The sequence below is a fragment of the Bufo bufo genome, chromosome 2 (genome assembly GCF_905171765.1).
Source record: "Bufo bufo chromosome 2, aBufBuf1.1, whole genome shotgun sequence".
Lineage (NCBI taxonomy): Eukaryota > Metazoa > Chordata > Amphibia > Anura > Bufonidae > Bufo > Bufo bufo.
Genome location: NC_053390.1, coordinates 761,984,810 through 761,998,514, shown reverse-complemented (window position 1 = coordinate 761,998,514; position 13,705 = coordinate 761,984,810). Strand labels below are relative to the sequence as shown.

Sequence of the window (13,705 nt, the reverse complement as noted above, 5' to 3'; positions counted from 1 at the left end):
TTTGTAAAATTTGATTCGGCTGCTTCAACAAATTTTACAAAAAAAATGTGCTTTGTGACGAATTACTTAGTGGGTGCAATGACAGGGAGCAGCGATTGCGCAGCTCCCCGTCATTGTACCCCTCAGATGCCGCGTTCATACATGATTGTGGCATCTGATATACATAAGAGTGTAAAAATGTTTACCTGATCCATTTGCTCATGATGGGCCAGCCGCCATCTTGTTTGAAGGTCTGGCGCGCGGGATTTCGGACGATATCTTCAAGCAAGATGGCTGCAGATGGAGCAGGTAAGTAGTGTTTTTATTTTTTTTCACACTATCTCAGGTTAAATCGATTCGCTACCGCGAAGCATGAGGAGGTTTGGCTTCGCAGCGAATAGAATTTATCCTGAAATTCGTGGAGTAATCCGATATTATTATTCACATTGAGGAATTACAACTGCTTCTGGGTGGGCAGCACGGTGGCTCAGTGGTTAGCACTGGTGCCTTGTGGCGCTGGGGTCCTAGGTTTGAATCTGACCAAGGTCAACATCTGCATGGAGCGTATATGTTCTCCTCATGTTTGTGTGCCTTTCCTCCGGGTTCTTCAGTTTTCTCCCACACTCCAAAGACATAGAGATAGGGAATTTAGATTGTGAGGCCCATTGGGGACAGCGTGTGATTGTAATGTCTGTAATGCGCTGTGGAATATGTCAGCGCTATATAAGTGCGTAAAAAAGAAAAAAAAAAGATCAGGTATATAATTTTTGAGTCCAGTGTGTTCATGGGAAGAGCGTGTCTCCTGTTCTGTTGTGAATGACATACATGGCCGCCTGTCAATCACTACCGGGGGGCGCGCTCTCATAAACTGCTGTATGTATCCAGCGTCTTCTTCCAGCGCTCCAACATGTTTTGTTTAGCTATTTTAGCTACTAATAGTACAGACATACAGCTCCAATCCTGCCTGTCCATCAAGGGCCAAACAGTACAATGAGATCCTCTTGTTACACAACTGTTACAATGTCTCAGAGCATCCTCTGAGGAAATGCACAAATGAATGCTTTTAAGCTACATGTAATTATTACTTTGCTGCAAGCTTCAAGGAGTACATTACAGAGAACGACATAAACCACATTAATTTAAATGCTGAATATTTAGCACCATAAATAACATAAAGAAGGTGTCTTATAAAAAATATATAAACATTTTAAAGGGCATCTGTCAGCAGATCTGTCCCTATGACACCGGCTGACCTGTTACATGTGCTCTTGACAGACAAAGACATCTGTGTTGGTCCCATGTCCATATGTGTCCGCACTGCTGAGAAAAATTATGTTTTAATATATGCAAATGAGCCTCTAGGAGCAACGGGGGCGTTACCATTACACCTAAAGGCTCTGCTCTCTTTGCAACTGCCGCGCCATCTGCACTTTGATTGACAGGGCAGGTGTGATGATGTTCTCTCTGTCCGGCCCTCTCAATCAAAGTGCAGAAGGCGCAGCAGCTGCAGAGAGAGCAGAGCCCCTAGGAGTAACAGCAACGCCCCCATTGCTCCTAGAGGCTTGCTGTTCTATACCTGCTCAACTCTCTGGCTCATAGATGGTGACCCCCTCTATGACGTCCATTTGCTCTAATAGGGTGAACGTGTGCATTTACAGAAGCTTGTCAATCCAGCAGATATATTTGTAGGTAAATCCAGTGTTGTCCCTAATTTCCATTGATACACTTGTTACATGAGCAAACAAGGCGAGGGATATTTATCAAACTGAAAAAATATCCTTATTAAATCTGTCCCTTTTAAAATGTTCATTGTGACCTATTTTTCTTTTGATTCACTTCTGTAAACACATATGGGGAGATTTATCAGTTTTTTACGCACTGCTGGAGGGTGCGGTCGCAAATATGGTGTGGACCTGGGAAGAACAGGGTTCTCTTTCCCTATAGCAGGGATCAGCAACCTCCGGCACTTCAGCTGTTCTGAAACTACAACTCCCAGAATCCTCCCTTCACTTCTATGGGAGTTACAAGAACAGCCGAGTAAGTGTACATGCTGGGAGTTGTCATTTCACAGCAGCTGGAGTGCCAAAGGTTGCTGATCCCTGTCCTATAGTCTTAGTTATTGAGATGACCATCATGTGCACTCGAGGGGGTCATTTACAAAAGCTTTATGCCACTTTTTGGTGTAAATAATGTTGTAAAATTTGGAGAAAATGTGATTTTGCACAAAATGTTGTGACTTTCTATGTTTTGTGTCAATTGCAATATTATTTCTTTAACAGTGAGCAGCCAGACCCGCAGCCAGACACACAATATATGTTACACGAGAAAACTGACGTCAATTATAGCTGAAATCTACTCCAGCTCCTAGCTGACCCAGGTTCGGTTTCTGGTTCACAGACATCACAGATGCGGCACATTTATTAAGAGGCCTGTGCCTTCTTTTGCCAGAGTTTTATTTTTTTTTAAAGGCCGCGGAGATAAAAGAAATGTGACCTTTGCAATCGATTCCTCCGATATATCTGACATGTCGGCTTACACATCAGATGATTCCTCTGAATCCTCTCTTTCCTCAGCCTCCATCGTTTCCTCTATTGTCGATAGCAAAATACCCTTGAATAGAAACAGCACTGTGATAGAGACTACCACCAAAAACAGGGTTAGACGTGCTGGCCGAAAACATCGGAGAGGGAAAAGCTATCCACAGAGGAGCAAGAAATGCCATCTACTAGCTACTAGTCCCAATTTCTAGTCATAGTCTTAGTGGAGCTCATTGTTCCATCCTGAGTAAAGGTCTGAACTTTGTGCCATCTACTGACTTTGATGTTTTCTCTACCCTGTTGGATACTAATACGTTTGCAGGAACTTAACAGATAAAAAACATTTCAGTTCTATCTCTAAAAAAGAAGTATTAGATAATAAACACACACGATTTAAACATCCAGAATGAAGATAAATCAGAATGTACACAATGGAGAGATCATATACTAGAAGAAAACACACAGCTTCACACAAATATGGGTTAATTATTTAACCCCATCGAACAAATGAACTTATTACATTTGCGTTCTGTAGACTGTGAGTCGGCTGATTGTAACAATGTCATTCCCACCCATCAAAAATCCAGGTTTTTATCCAGTTGCCTGGGGGGCTCATTAATTTGAAAAATAGTAAAAAATAAATAAAAATAAAATTATATATATAAAACAGAAATAATTTATCTGCTGCTGAACAGAAGGTGATCAAAGAGATCAAGGACAACCCAGACGTCCTAGTCAGGAATTCTGACAAAGGAGGCTCAGTGGTTGTCCTGAACTCTGGATTATATGATAAATGTTAAATGATGAATCTATACATCGCAGAGTGTGTACTGATTCAACACCCAATGTTCAAAAACTACTGAAAAAGATATTACAAGAGGGGGAATCATTTGAAGTCCGGAATACTAAAACGGCTGTGTTCTGCCCAGCAGAGTTAGGGTACTTTCACAATAGCGTTAAACTTTTCCGGTATTGAGTTACGTCCTAGGGGCTCAATACCGGGAAAAAAACGCTTAAGTTTTGTCCTAATGCATTCTGAATGGAAAGAAATCCGTTCAGTATGCATCAGGATGTCTTCCGTTCCGTCCCTCTTATGGTATTTGGCATTAATTTCCATTGAAATGTATTAATGCCGGATCCGGTACCAAGTGTTCTGGAAAAACGTATCCGGCTTCCCGGTCTGCGCATGCGCAGACCTTCAAAAATGTGAAAAAAATAAATACCGGATCCGTTTTTCCGGATGACACTGGAGAGATGGATCTGGTATTTCAATGTATTTGTCATCTGGATCCGGAAACAAATGATCTCTGTTTGCATATGGATTTCCTAATTCTTTTAACGCTAGTGTGAAAGTACCTTTAGAGAATCATTACAGATCACAACTGCCTCAGTTTTGGTATTTCTGTAGTGATTAGTGTGGTTATAGCACCATCTAGCGGTATTACACTTTGTTTTTACTATTACAAAGACTGCTGCATTGTGGGTGGTGCAAAGCATTGTGGGAGTGCAAAGCATCCTGGGAAAGAGAAGTCTCCAGTCACCAGGACATATTAGCAGAGCTGTCCTTCTGCATATCTCCTTCTCAAACTCCACCATCCTTGTAAAAGCATATCTGCTGAGAGATCTACCTTTGTTTCAGGGATATTAAGTTATGCAGAGCTGTTCAGTCAGTTGTAATTGTTACTCTGGGAGTTGTTACTACTGCTAGCTAGAGATGTAATCTTATGTACAGGCAGCCATTTTACCATTGCTTCAGTGTTATGCAAATGTTACAGTACATGCTATTCTATACGTTATACTTGCACATGTTATTTGTATTTTGAAAGTTTTACCGCACACTTGTACAATCTCTCACTCACGCGCATCGTGCAGAGAGCACAACCTGTTGACCAATAAACAAGTTAGACTACAAAGAACAGTCCTCTTATTTGGAAGACAGGAATGGTTTATGCTGAATGTCAGACCGCACACTGTGTGAACGTGCATGAAGATAGAACAGGCTGAGTACCTTTATGTGGAACATCCACTTATGGGCATTTTTTATTTGTTACCCAAGATACATAAGGAGGTATTTCCGCCTCCCTTCAGGCCATAGTTGCTGGAATTGGTTCACCATGCGAGAGGCTTAGTAAATGGGTGGATCAATTCCTGCAACCACTTGTTTGCAAAATACCGAGCTATATCCACGACACAAAACATTTGTTATAAGTATTAAGTGATCTTGAGTGGTCTGAAGGACATAGTTGGGCTTCTTTATAGTTTTCCGTACTTCATACATTGGGCAAGATGGCATTAAAAGATCATCTTAAAGAGGTTGTCCCACAAAAAATATTCTACTATATTCTAGTTTTCAAACCAGCAACTGGATCTGAATACTTTTTTAATTGCATGTAATTAAAATTTTAGCATAGTCACATAGTTATTCAATAAAATGTATCTGTATAGCACCACCTGCTATTTTTATTTTTATTTTTTCTTATTTCTTTGGGTTCTAGCTTTGTTAGACAGAGATGGTCATGTACTATTTGATGTCTGATTTTCCTCTTTTACATTAGTCATGGGATAACCCCTTTAAGATATTCAGCTGTTACACTCATCAGTTACAAGATTATTTTTTTTTGTTGGCAGTAGATTTAAAAAAATAAAAATAAATTAATATGTATATTGTATGTAGAACGTCGATGGGGGCTTACTTTCCACCTTCATTTTCCTATATATTCATGAGCATGTGGGAGACACGTCCTCTTATCAGATTCCAATCCATTTTTTGTCATTGATAAATTGGTATGGCCATTTTATCGATGACTTGCTATTTGTCTAGGGTTTTACTCAACTTGAGGTTTTGGATTTTGTATCCTATATTAAATGTAATCAAATGAATCTGAGGTTTTTACATAGTTTTGATTTTGAAAGTATGTCATTTCTTGATGTGAATGTCACATGAAGAGACTAGGGTTATTAGGAAACCTACAGCAGGGAATTCCCTACTGCTTGCAGAATCTTGTCGTCTCAAACATGTAATAGAAAATATCCCATACGGTGAATTGGTGCGTCTAAGACGCAATTGCAACAAAGATAATGTGTTTGAGGAGGAAAAGAATAAAGCAATTATACGCTTCAAAAACATGTACCATTAAATAGGGCTGTCCAGAAACAGAACATGACACAAGGTTCCCTTTAAGGGAACATAATGACAGAAATGATAAAAAGAAAAGGAGAAAGAAAAACAATATCGACCAGAAACAGTTACATTTGTTACCACCTACAGCCGACAATATTGTCAGATTATAGGGATTGTTCGTAAATATGGAACAAGATGTAACACTTGCTCAAATGCATAAAAATGGGGTGTGTTTTGTCTCCAGAAAAGTATGGAGCCTTCGGAATATGGTATCACCAAGTGAATATATCCCTATAGAGCAGGGGTAGGAAACCTCCGCTTGTGAATCTACAACTCCCAGCATGCATACTGTACTTGTTCTGCTCTTCTCAGAACTCTCATAGAAATGAATGAAGCATGCTGGGAATTGTAGTTTCACAACAGCTGGAGTGCCGAAGGTTGCTGACCCCTGCTATAGAGGCTCCTAGAAAAACGTGGTTGTCTTATCTTGGTTTCCACAAATGTGGACACCGTAAGTGTAAGTTTTATTCTTCTTGCACTACATCTGAGGAACATAAAATCTGCACATATATTAATTGTAACGCGACCCATGTTGTGTATCTAGCTACGTGTTCCATCTGTAATGTACAGTATGTGGGACAAACTTCTGGCCCCCTGAAAGCATTAGAAGACATATATCAGATGCTGCAACAAGTAAAATAAAAGTTTCTTTTCTAACAAAACACTTTAGGGACCTTCAGAAGGGAGACTTTACTTCCAGGGAATAGAGAGGGGGGTGAGAACATAATAGAAAACTTCTGAATCGAGGGACTTATTACAAGTTTTTATTACAAACAAAGCAGTGAATTATTTATTCCATACTTAGTGGATTAAATCTTATATTCCAGTTTTGTGAGCTGGAGTAGTACAAATTGCTGAAAAATTCAATTCTGGTCATCTTCAGAGTTCTTCTGTTGTGGATTCCATGCCTCAAGGGGTCAGAGCTGATTTGGTGGCAGAGGTGGACCTAATGGTTTTAATGTTATGACTGATCGATGTACTGTGTAATCTTAAAGGCTTAAACTATAACCCTCCAGGCTCCTTGTACCATAATGGAGCAGAACCAAGCATAAAGAGCCAATCTGTATATCAGCTATGTCAATTAATATTCCTTTTTTTCCCCCAAAGTATGGACCATACTGTCTAAAAATACTCAATATATTCAAAAACACTTGGTAGTCACTTCATTTACAATGGATCATTAAACCATTTAACCAGTTAAGCCTGAGAGTCACAATATCCTTTCAAATTTGCTTAGGAAGCAATAAACCAATTGTAGATTGTTATATCTCCTGAACTACAGAGTTGATGTTAAAGGGGTTGTCCAGGATTGGCAGTTTCAGGAAGCAAGCAGCTATACTAAACTAATCCTGAGCAGCCCCTTTAAATTTAGCAAATCAGTTACTTAAAATAATGTAATAGAAAGGGTTTTCTCATAGATGGCTCTTCGGTCATTGCATAAGTTAAAACAATAAATCAGGGTCACAATTGGTAAGGATCGAGTTTCTATACTTCACTCAAGCCTTAATAGTAGAGAGTCATCAACCCACCATGAATTATGGAATGCAAACCTGAAATAGTCCTTTGATGACAATTTGCCACCAAACATAACATATCGTAAAAGAAGTCAAAGAACCAATAGACCACCATAGCCATAATACTAGGAATATAGAGGAATCAGTGGAGGTCAGCAGAACTGAAGACACATGGGGAAATGTACATGGGGGCTGGGATCTTGATGGATTGCCAATACTCTCATTGAATAGTAATATAGTTGGTGTCTTACCAGTCTAAACTGCTGATTATGCTGAAACGCCAGGGATCAATAGGTTTCAACATGGGACTAATTTTACCTGGGAACATGTAGAGTCCAGAGTAGACGAGTGCACAGTGTGCGGATTAGGGCTCATGCACACGACCGAATGTATTTTGTGATCCGCAAAACAAAACGGATGACATACGTGTTGCATCAGTTTTTTTTTGCGGATCCATTGTAACAAAACCTGTCCTTGTCCGCAAAACGGACAAGAATAGGACATGTTCTATTTTTTTATTTTTTTGCACAACGGACTTGCAGATGTACGGAAACAGAATGCACACGGAGTCATTTCAGTTTTTTTTTTTCAAGCTCTATTGAAATGAATGGTTCCATATACACAGACTTGTAAAAAAAAACTGAACGGAAATAGAAGAAAAATCCGTTCCTGTGCATGAGCCCTTATTGTGTGTGGCTTTTCAGTACCAGCAAAATATATGAGATTAGACAAATCTTATGTAGACTTTGCTTTTTTTTTCTTTGGTGCGGAAATTAACCTGTTAAAATTGTTGTTGCGTTTTTCCTCTGCAGATTACACCCTTTTCAATGAGAGAATGAGATCTGTGGAAAGTCCTCTGCACGGTTTTGGTGCAGAAAGGCACAGAAATCCACACTGAAATTTGTTTGGATTTTCTGCACCAACCCCAAAAATGCCCCCCCCCCCTCCCAAATGCCCGGGGCCCTCACATAGATTGTACTTACCTCGCTCCCCAGCACCCGCGTTGCTCCTGATGCCTGCACGGCCGCTGCTGCATCTCCCCAGCACCCGCGTTGCTCCTGATGCCTGCACGGCCGCTGTGGGTTGCCAGGCCACAATGGGAACGAGCCTCCAAAGCATTGCGGGTTATGCTAGGGAGGCTCGTAACTGTTGCGGCCTGCCATTGGCTGCCCCTCTTCCCCTGTTGCCGGATGTTTTGATCTGCGCGAAGGGGAGATGCAGCGGTGGCAGCTCGGGCATTTGGGGGTGCTTTTTTGGGGGTTGGATAACCCCTTTAACGTTGTATTAGAATGCTTGATTCTGCCTGCGATTGTCTGCAAAGAAGTGTTCCTTCCCAGCAATCGCCTGGTCGCTACATGAAGCGATCTCCTCCTAAGTATGGGGATGAGCGAGCGTTATACCATCGCTCTACCCTATACTGAAGCCTTTGCTCGTTCATTGGGTGATCGTCGGCAGCATTACACTGCCAGATGATTGCTAACCAGTGTTACTATGAATGCTCGTTAGCGATCATCTGGCAGGAAATCCACCAGTCTATCACAGGCTTTAGACCGCTTTCACTCTTTAGGCCCCTTTCACACGAGTGAATTTTCCACACGGGAGCAATGCGTGACGTGAACGCATTGCACTCGCACTGAATCCTGACCCATTCATTTCAATAATTGTTTTTCACGCATCACTTGTGCGTTGCGTGAAAATCGCAGCATGTTCTATATTCTGCGTTTTTCACGCAGCCCTTGCCCCATAGAAGTGAATGGGGCTGAGTGAAAAACGCATTGCATCCGCACTGAATACCGACCCATTAATTTCTATGGGGCTGTTCACATGAGCGGTCATTTTCACGCATCACTTGTGCGTTGCATGAAAATCGCAGCATGCTCTATATTCTGCATTTTTCACGCAACGCAGGCCCCATAGAAGTGAATGGGGTTGCGTGAAAATCGCAAGCATCCGCAAGCAAGTGCGGATGCGGTGCGATTTTCACGCACGGTTGCTAGGAGACGATTGGGATGGAGACCCGATCATTATTATTTTCGCTTATAACATGGTTATAAGGGAAAATAATAGCATTCTGAATACAGAATGCATAGTAAAAAAGCGCTGGAGGGGTTAAAAAAATAAATAAAATAATTTAACTCACCTTAGTCCACTTGATCGCGATGCCCGGCATCTCCTTCTGTCTCCTTTACTGAACAGGACCTGTGGTGAGCATTAATTACAGGAACAGGACCTTTGATGACGTCACTCCGGTCATCACATGGTACGTCACATGATCTTTTACCATGGTGATGGATCATGTGATGACCGGAGTGACGTCACCACAGGTCCTTTACCTGGGTACCAAACATGCACGATTTTTCTCACGCGAGTGCAAAACGCATTACAATGTTTTGCACTCGCGCGGAAAAATCGTGGGTGTTCCCGTAACGCACCCGCACATTTTCCCGCAACGCCCGTGTGAAAGAGGCCTTAGTGTTTGATCAACGATTATCATCAGTGATTGTGAGCCAAAACCATGAATGGAGCCTACATGGACATTAGGGAAAGACTTGAACCTGTAAAAAGTAATCAATACAATGGAGTGGCTCACTGCTGATTGTGGGTGGTGAGGTGCTGCAAACTCAAATTGAGGACACCCGACCTCAATTGAAGAAATTAAGTAAAAGACAAATAAGGAGAGCGAGCACTCACACTATGGCATCTGCTAATATTTATTAGAATAAAATAAGTCTGTCTATTGGCTAATAATAGACTGAAATCTAAAATAATCTAGCACATGAAACATATAATAACATAGAATAACATAGAATATAGTTGCATAAGATTTGGTCAATCGGGACCAATAAATATAAGCAATAGCAATATAAGCAATAGACCGCAACACGTTAGCAGCAAATAGCAACAAAATAACTTCTGATAGATGGAAACAATGAATAGTAGTAACCAGTGGTGTGCGCCACCAATAGAGACTGTATCTAATAAAGTGCACTGTGCTTCTGAATAGAAATATAAAAAATAGTGATGATATAACTCAGTCTTAGGATCCAAATCGGGTGAAAGTGTCCCTGTATTGATAAAAAACTATAAAAATTTTTGTGAAACTTCGTGTCACTGTGAAATAACCAGTGGTATAATACACATAAGTGAGTACTAAAATAGCCTCTTCTGCGGCTGTAGATGATTGCCACACCACTAGAATTGTCCCGTTTTCTCAGCTCATCCACATAGGATGCACATATGCCGGTTGGAAGACTCGTGGTTTTTAAACAAGATTCCAATCAGCAGTCCATATCGGACAGTCGAGCTGGATGCATAGGTTGTATAAAGTCCTGGGATAGGAGAAAATTCTTACCTCCTTCCGCGCTTGGTTCAGGGTATAGCTTCTGGCTGTGTGCCGATGGTACTCTGAAGACGCCAATACGGCCTCGTTGTTTGTGTTGTACACTGCTCTCACCTAGATCTCGCGGTGATACAAGCAGGATTTCCGTCCGGTGAGCCGAATCATTCGGCTCACCGGACGGAAATCCTGCTTGTATCACCGCGAGATCTAGGTGAGAACAGTGTACAACACAAACAACGAGGCCGTATTGGCGTCTTCAGAGTACCATCGGCACACAGCCAGAAGCTATACCCTGAACCAAGCGCGGAAGGAGGTAAGAATTTTCTCCTATCCCAGGACTTTATACAACCTATGCATCCAGCTCGACTGTCCGATATGGACTGCTGATTGGAATCTTGTTTAAAAACCACGAGTCTTCCAACCGGCATATGTGCATCCTATGTGGATGAGCTGAGAAAACGGGACAATTCTAGTGGTGTGGCAATCATCTACAGCCGCAGAAGAGGCTATTTTAGTACTCACTTATGTGTATTATACCACTGGTTATTTCACAGTGACACGAAGTTTCACAAAAATTTTTATAGTTTTTTATCAATACAGGGACACTTTCACCCGATTTGGATCCTAAGACTGAGTTATATCATCACTATTTTTTATATTTCTATTCAGAAGCACAGTGCACTTTATTAGATACAGTCTCTATTGGTGGCGCACACCACTGGTTACTACTATTCATTGTTTCCATCTATCAGAAGTTATTTTGTTGCTATTTGCTGCTAACGTGTTGCGGTCTATTGCTTATATTGCTATTGCTTATATTTATTGGTCCCGATTGACCAAATCTTATGCAACTATATTCTATGTTATTCTATGTTATTATATGTTTCATGTGCTAGATTATTTTAGATTTCAGTCTATTATTAGCCAATAGACAGACTTATTTTATTCTAATAAATATTAGCAGATGCCATAGTGTGAGTGCTCGCTCTCCTTATTTGTCTTTTACTTAAAGACTTGAACCTGTCTTGTCTTATTAACCCGCACCTAGATTTGGCCTCACAATTGAGCCCCATTCACAGGACCATATTTTTGGTCCGCATCCAATCTGCATTCATTTAAATGGGGACTAAAAAATGTGGACAGCACACCATGGACTATCCGCATCCGTATGTCCGTTTCACGGTCCCCCAAAAAAAACAAAATCCTATTCTTGTCCGTTTTGTGGATCCGTGATTTGCAGAAGGCAAAATGGATACGGTCGTGTGAATGGACCCTTACTGATGAAAATCACTGATCAAACACTGACTGTGTGAAAGCGGCTCTACGCCTTGCACACAAACGTATTTTGTTTCCGTGTCCATTCTGTTTTTTTGTGGACCGTATGCGGAACCATTCACTTCAATGCGGCTGCAAAAAATAAAGGAAATGACTCCGTGTGCATTCCGTGTCCGTATGTTTGCATGTCCGTTCTGCCAAAAAATAGATCATATCCTATTATGTCCGCACCACGGACAAGGATAGTGCTATTAGGGGCCAGCCGTTCCGTGGAATGCATACAGACGTCATCCATATTTTTTGCGGATCCATGTTTTGCGGACCACAAGAAACATACGGTCGTGTGCATGAGCCCTTAGGCCTCATGCACACGGCCGTTGTTTTGGTCCGCATCCGAGCCGCCGTTTTGGCAGCTCGGATGCGGACCCATTCACTTCAATGGGGCCGCAAAAGATGCGGACAGCACTCGATGTGCTGTCCACATCCGTTGCTCCGTTCTGTGGCCCCGCTAAAAAAATATAACATGTCCTATTCTTGTCCGCGCTTTGCCGTACAAGAAGAGGCATTTATATTGAAAGCTGTCCGTGCCTTTCAGCAAATTGCGGAACACGCATGGATGACATTTATCTTGTAGAGAAAGTTAATACAGGCTCTTACTAATGTATTGTGATTGTCCATATTGCTTCCTTTGCTGGCTGGATTCATTTTTCTATCACATTATACACTGCTCGTATCCATGGTTACGACCACCCTGCAATCCATCAGCGGTGGTCAGGCATGCCCACTATAGGAAAAAGCACTGGACTGTGTGCATTCCCACGTTCCCAGCCTCCGGGGAGGCCGGCGCCTTTTCCTGTCGTGTGCAAGCAAGGCCACCACTGATGGATTGCAGGATGGTCGTAACCATGGAAACGAGCAGCGTATAATGTGATGGGAAAAAATGAATCCAGCCAGCAAAGGAGACAATATGGACACTCACAATACATTAGGAAATGCCTTGTATTAACTTTCTCTACATGATAAATGCCATTTGCTGAAGTGAGACGACCCCTTTAATGTGAGAAACGTTGAACACGTTGGCTCCCTAATAAGTGGACTTCCCCTTTAGAAATGCTACAGGGCTGCACGATTCCAAGACATAAGACATAAGCACCCATATAAATAAGTCACATGCCTCTGTTCCTACAAGACTAGGATTCAGATAAAATGTCACTTTCAATTGCATTGACCCAATAGTCCCAAACATACAAGCAGATAGTAGAGATTCTAGCGTTATCACTTCCCTGCAGCAGTAAAGAACATAGAAGACAATGTAAAGGATGAGGTCTTACCTGCATGGAGCGTGCCAGTGGCCAGCCTCACCAGATACTGCACAAACTTCAGGATTTCCCTTTTACAGCGCTTCCTACAGGTGCTCATCTTATGGAGCAGAATAATGGGACCTCTCAACGGGTAGAGAAAGGCGAAGAAAAGGCAAAAAAAAGTTCCCCCCGAAATATCAGGTTCTTAGGTTGCGCCTTAAGGAGCGCACAGTCTTCTTGAACTGCTTCTTTAGCTGAAATCTAGCACATCAGCAGCAAGAAGCTCTCCTCCAGGAGTGGATGTGGTTAATGCGCTGCTGCTGCTGGCGATGATGAGAAGATCTCCCTGGGTGAGCAGTGCTCGGCGATGACACTCCGCAGACAGCCTGGTGGGAACTGGATCTGCTACTTATTACACAGCGCTCCCAGTAGAAGACACCAGCTTCACATCAGCCTCCAGGCGGAGCTTCTAACCTGCACGTCTCACACAGATCTCCACGCATCCTTTATCAGTGAATGGGCTTCGGAAAGAAACTGCTCCCGAAGAATTATCGTAAAAGGATTTCCCAATTTCTGTA

The 13,705-nt window shown here is 41.9% G+C and overlaps 1 protein-coding gene across 1 annotated transcript in view; it reads right to left on the bottom strand.

The window, feature by feature from the left end:
• KCNIP4 (potassium voltage-gated channel interacting protein 4) overlaps positions 1-13,210 on the bottom strand; it is an 858,703-nt gene extending 845,493 nt beyond the window's left edge. The window contains exon 1 of the mRNA XM_040419033.1: positions 13,158-13,210. The gene's annotated coding sequence lies outside the window, so the exon portion shown is untranslated. The remainder of the gene's footprint in view (positions 1-13,157) is intronic.
• Between the last annotated feature and the right edge of the window lie 495 nt (positions 13,211-13,705).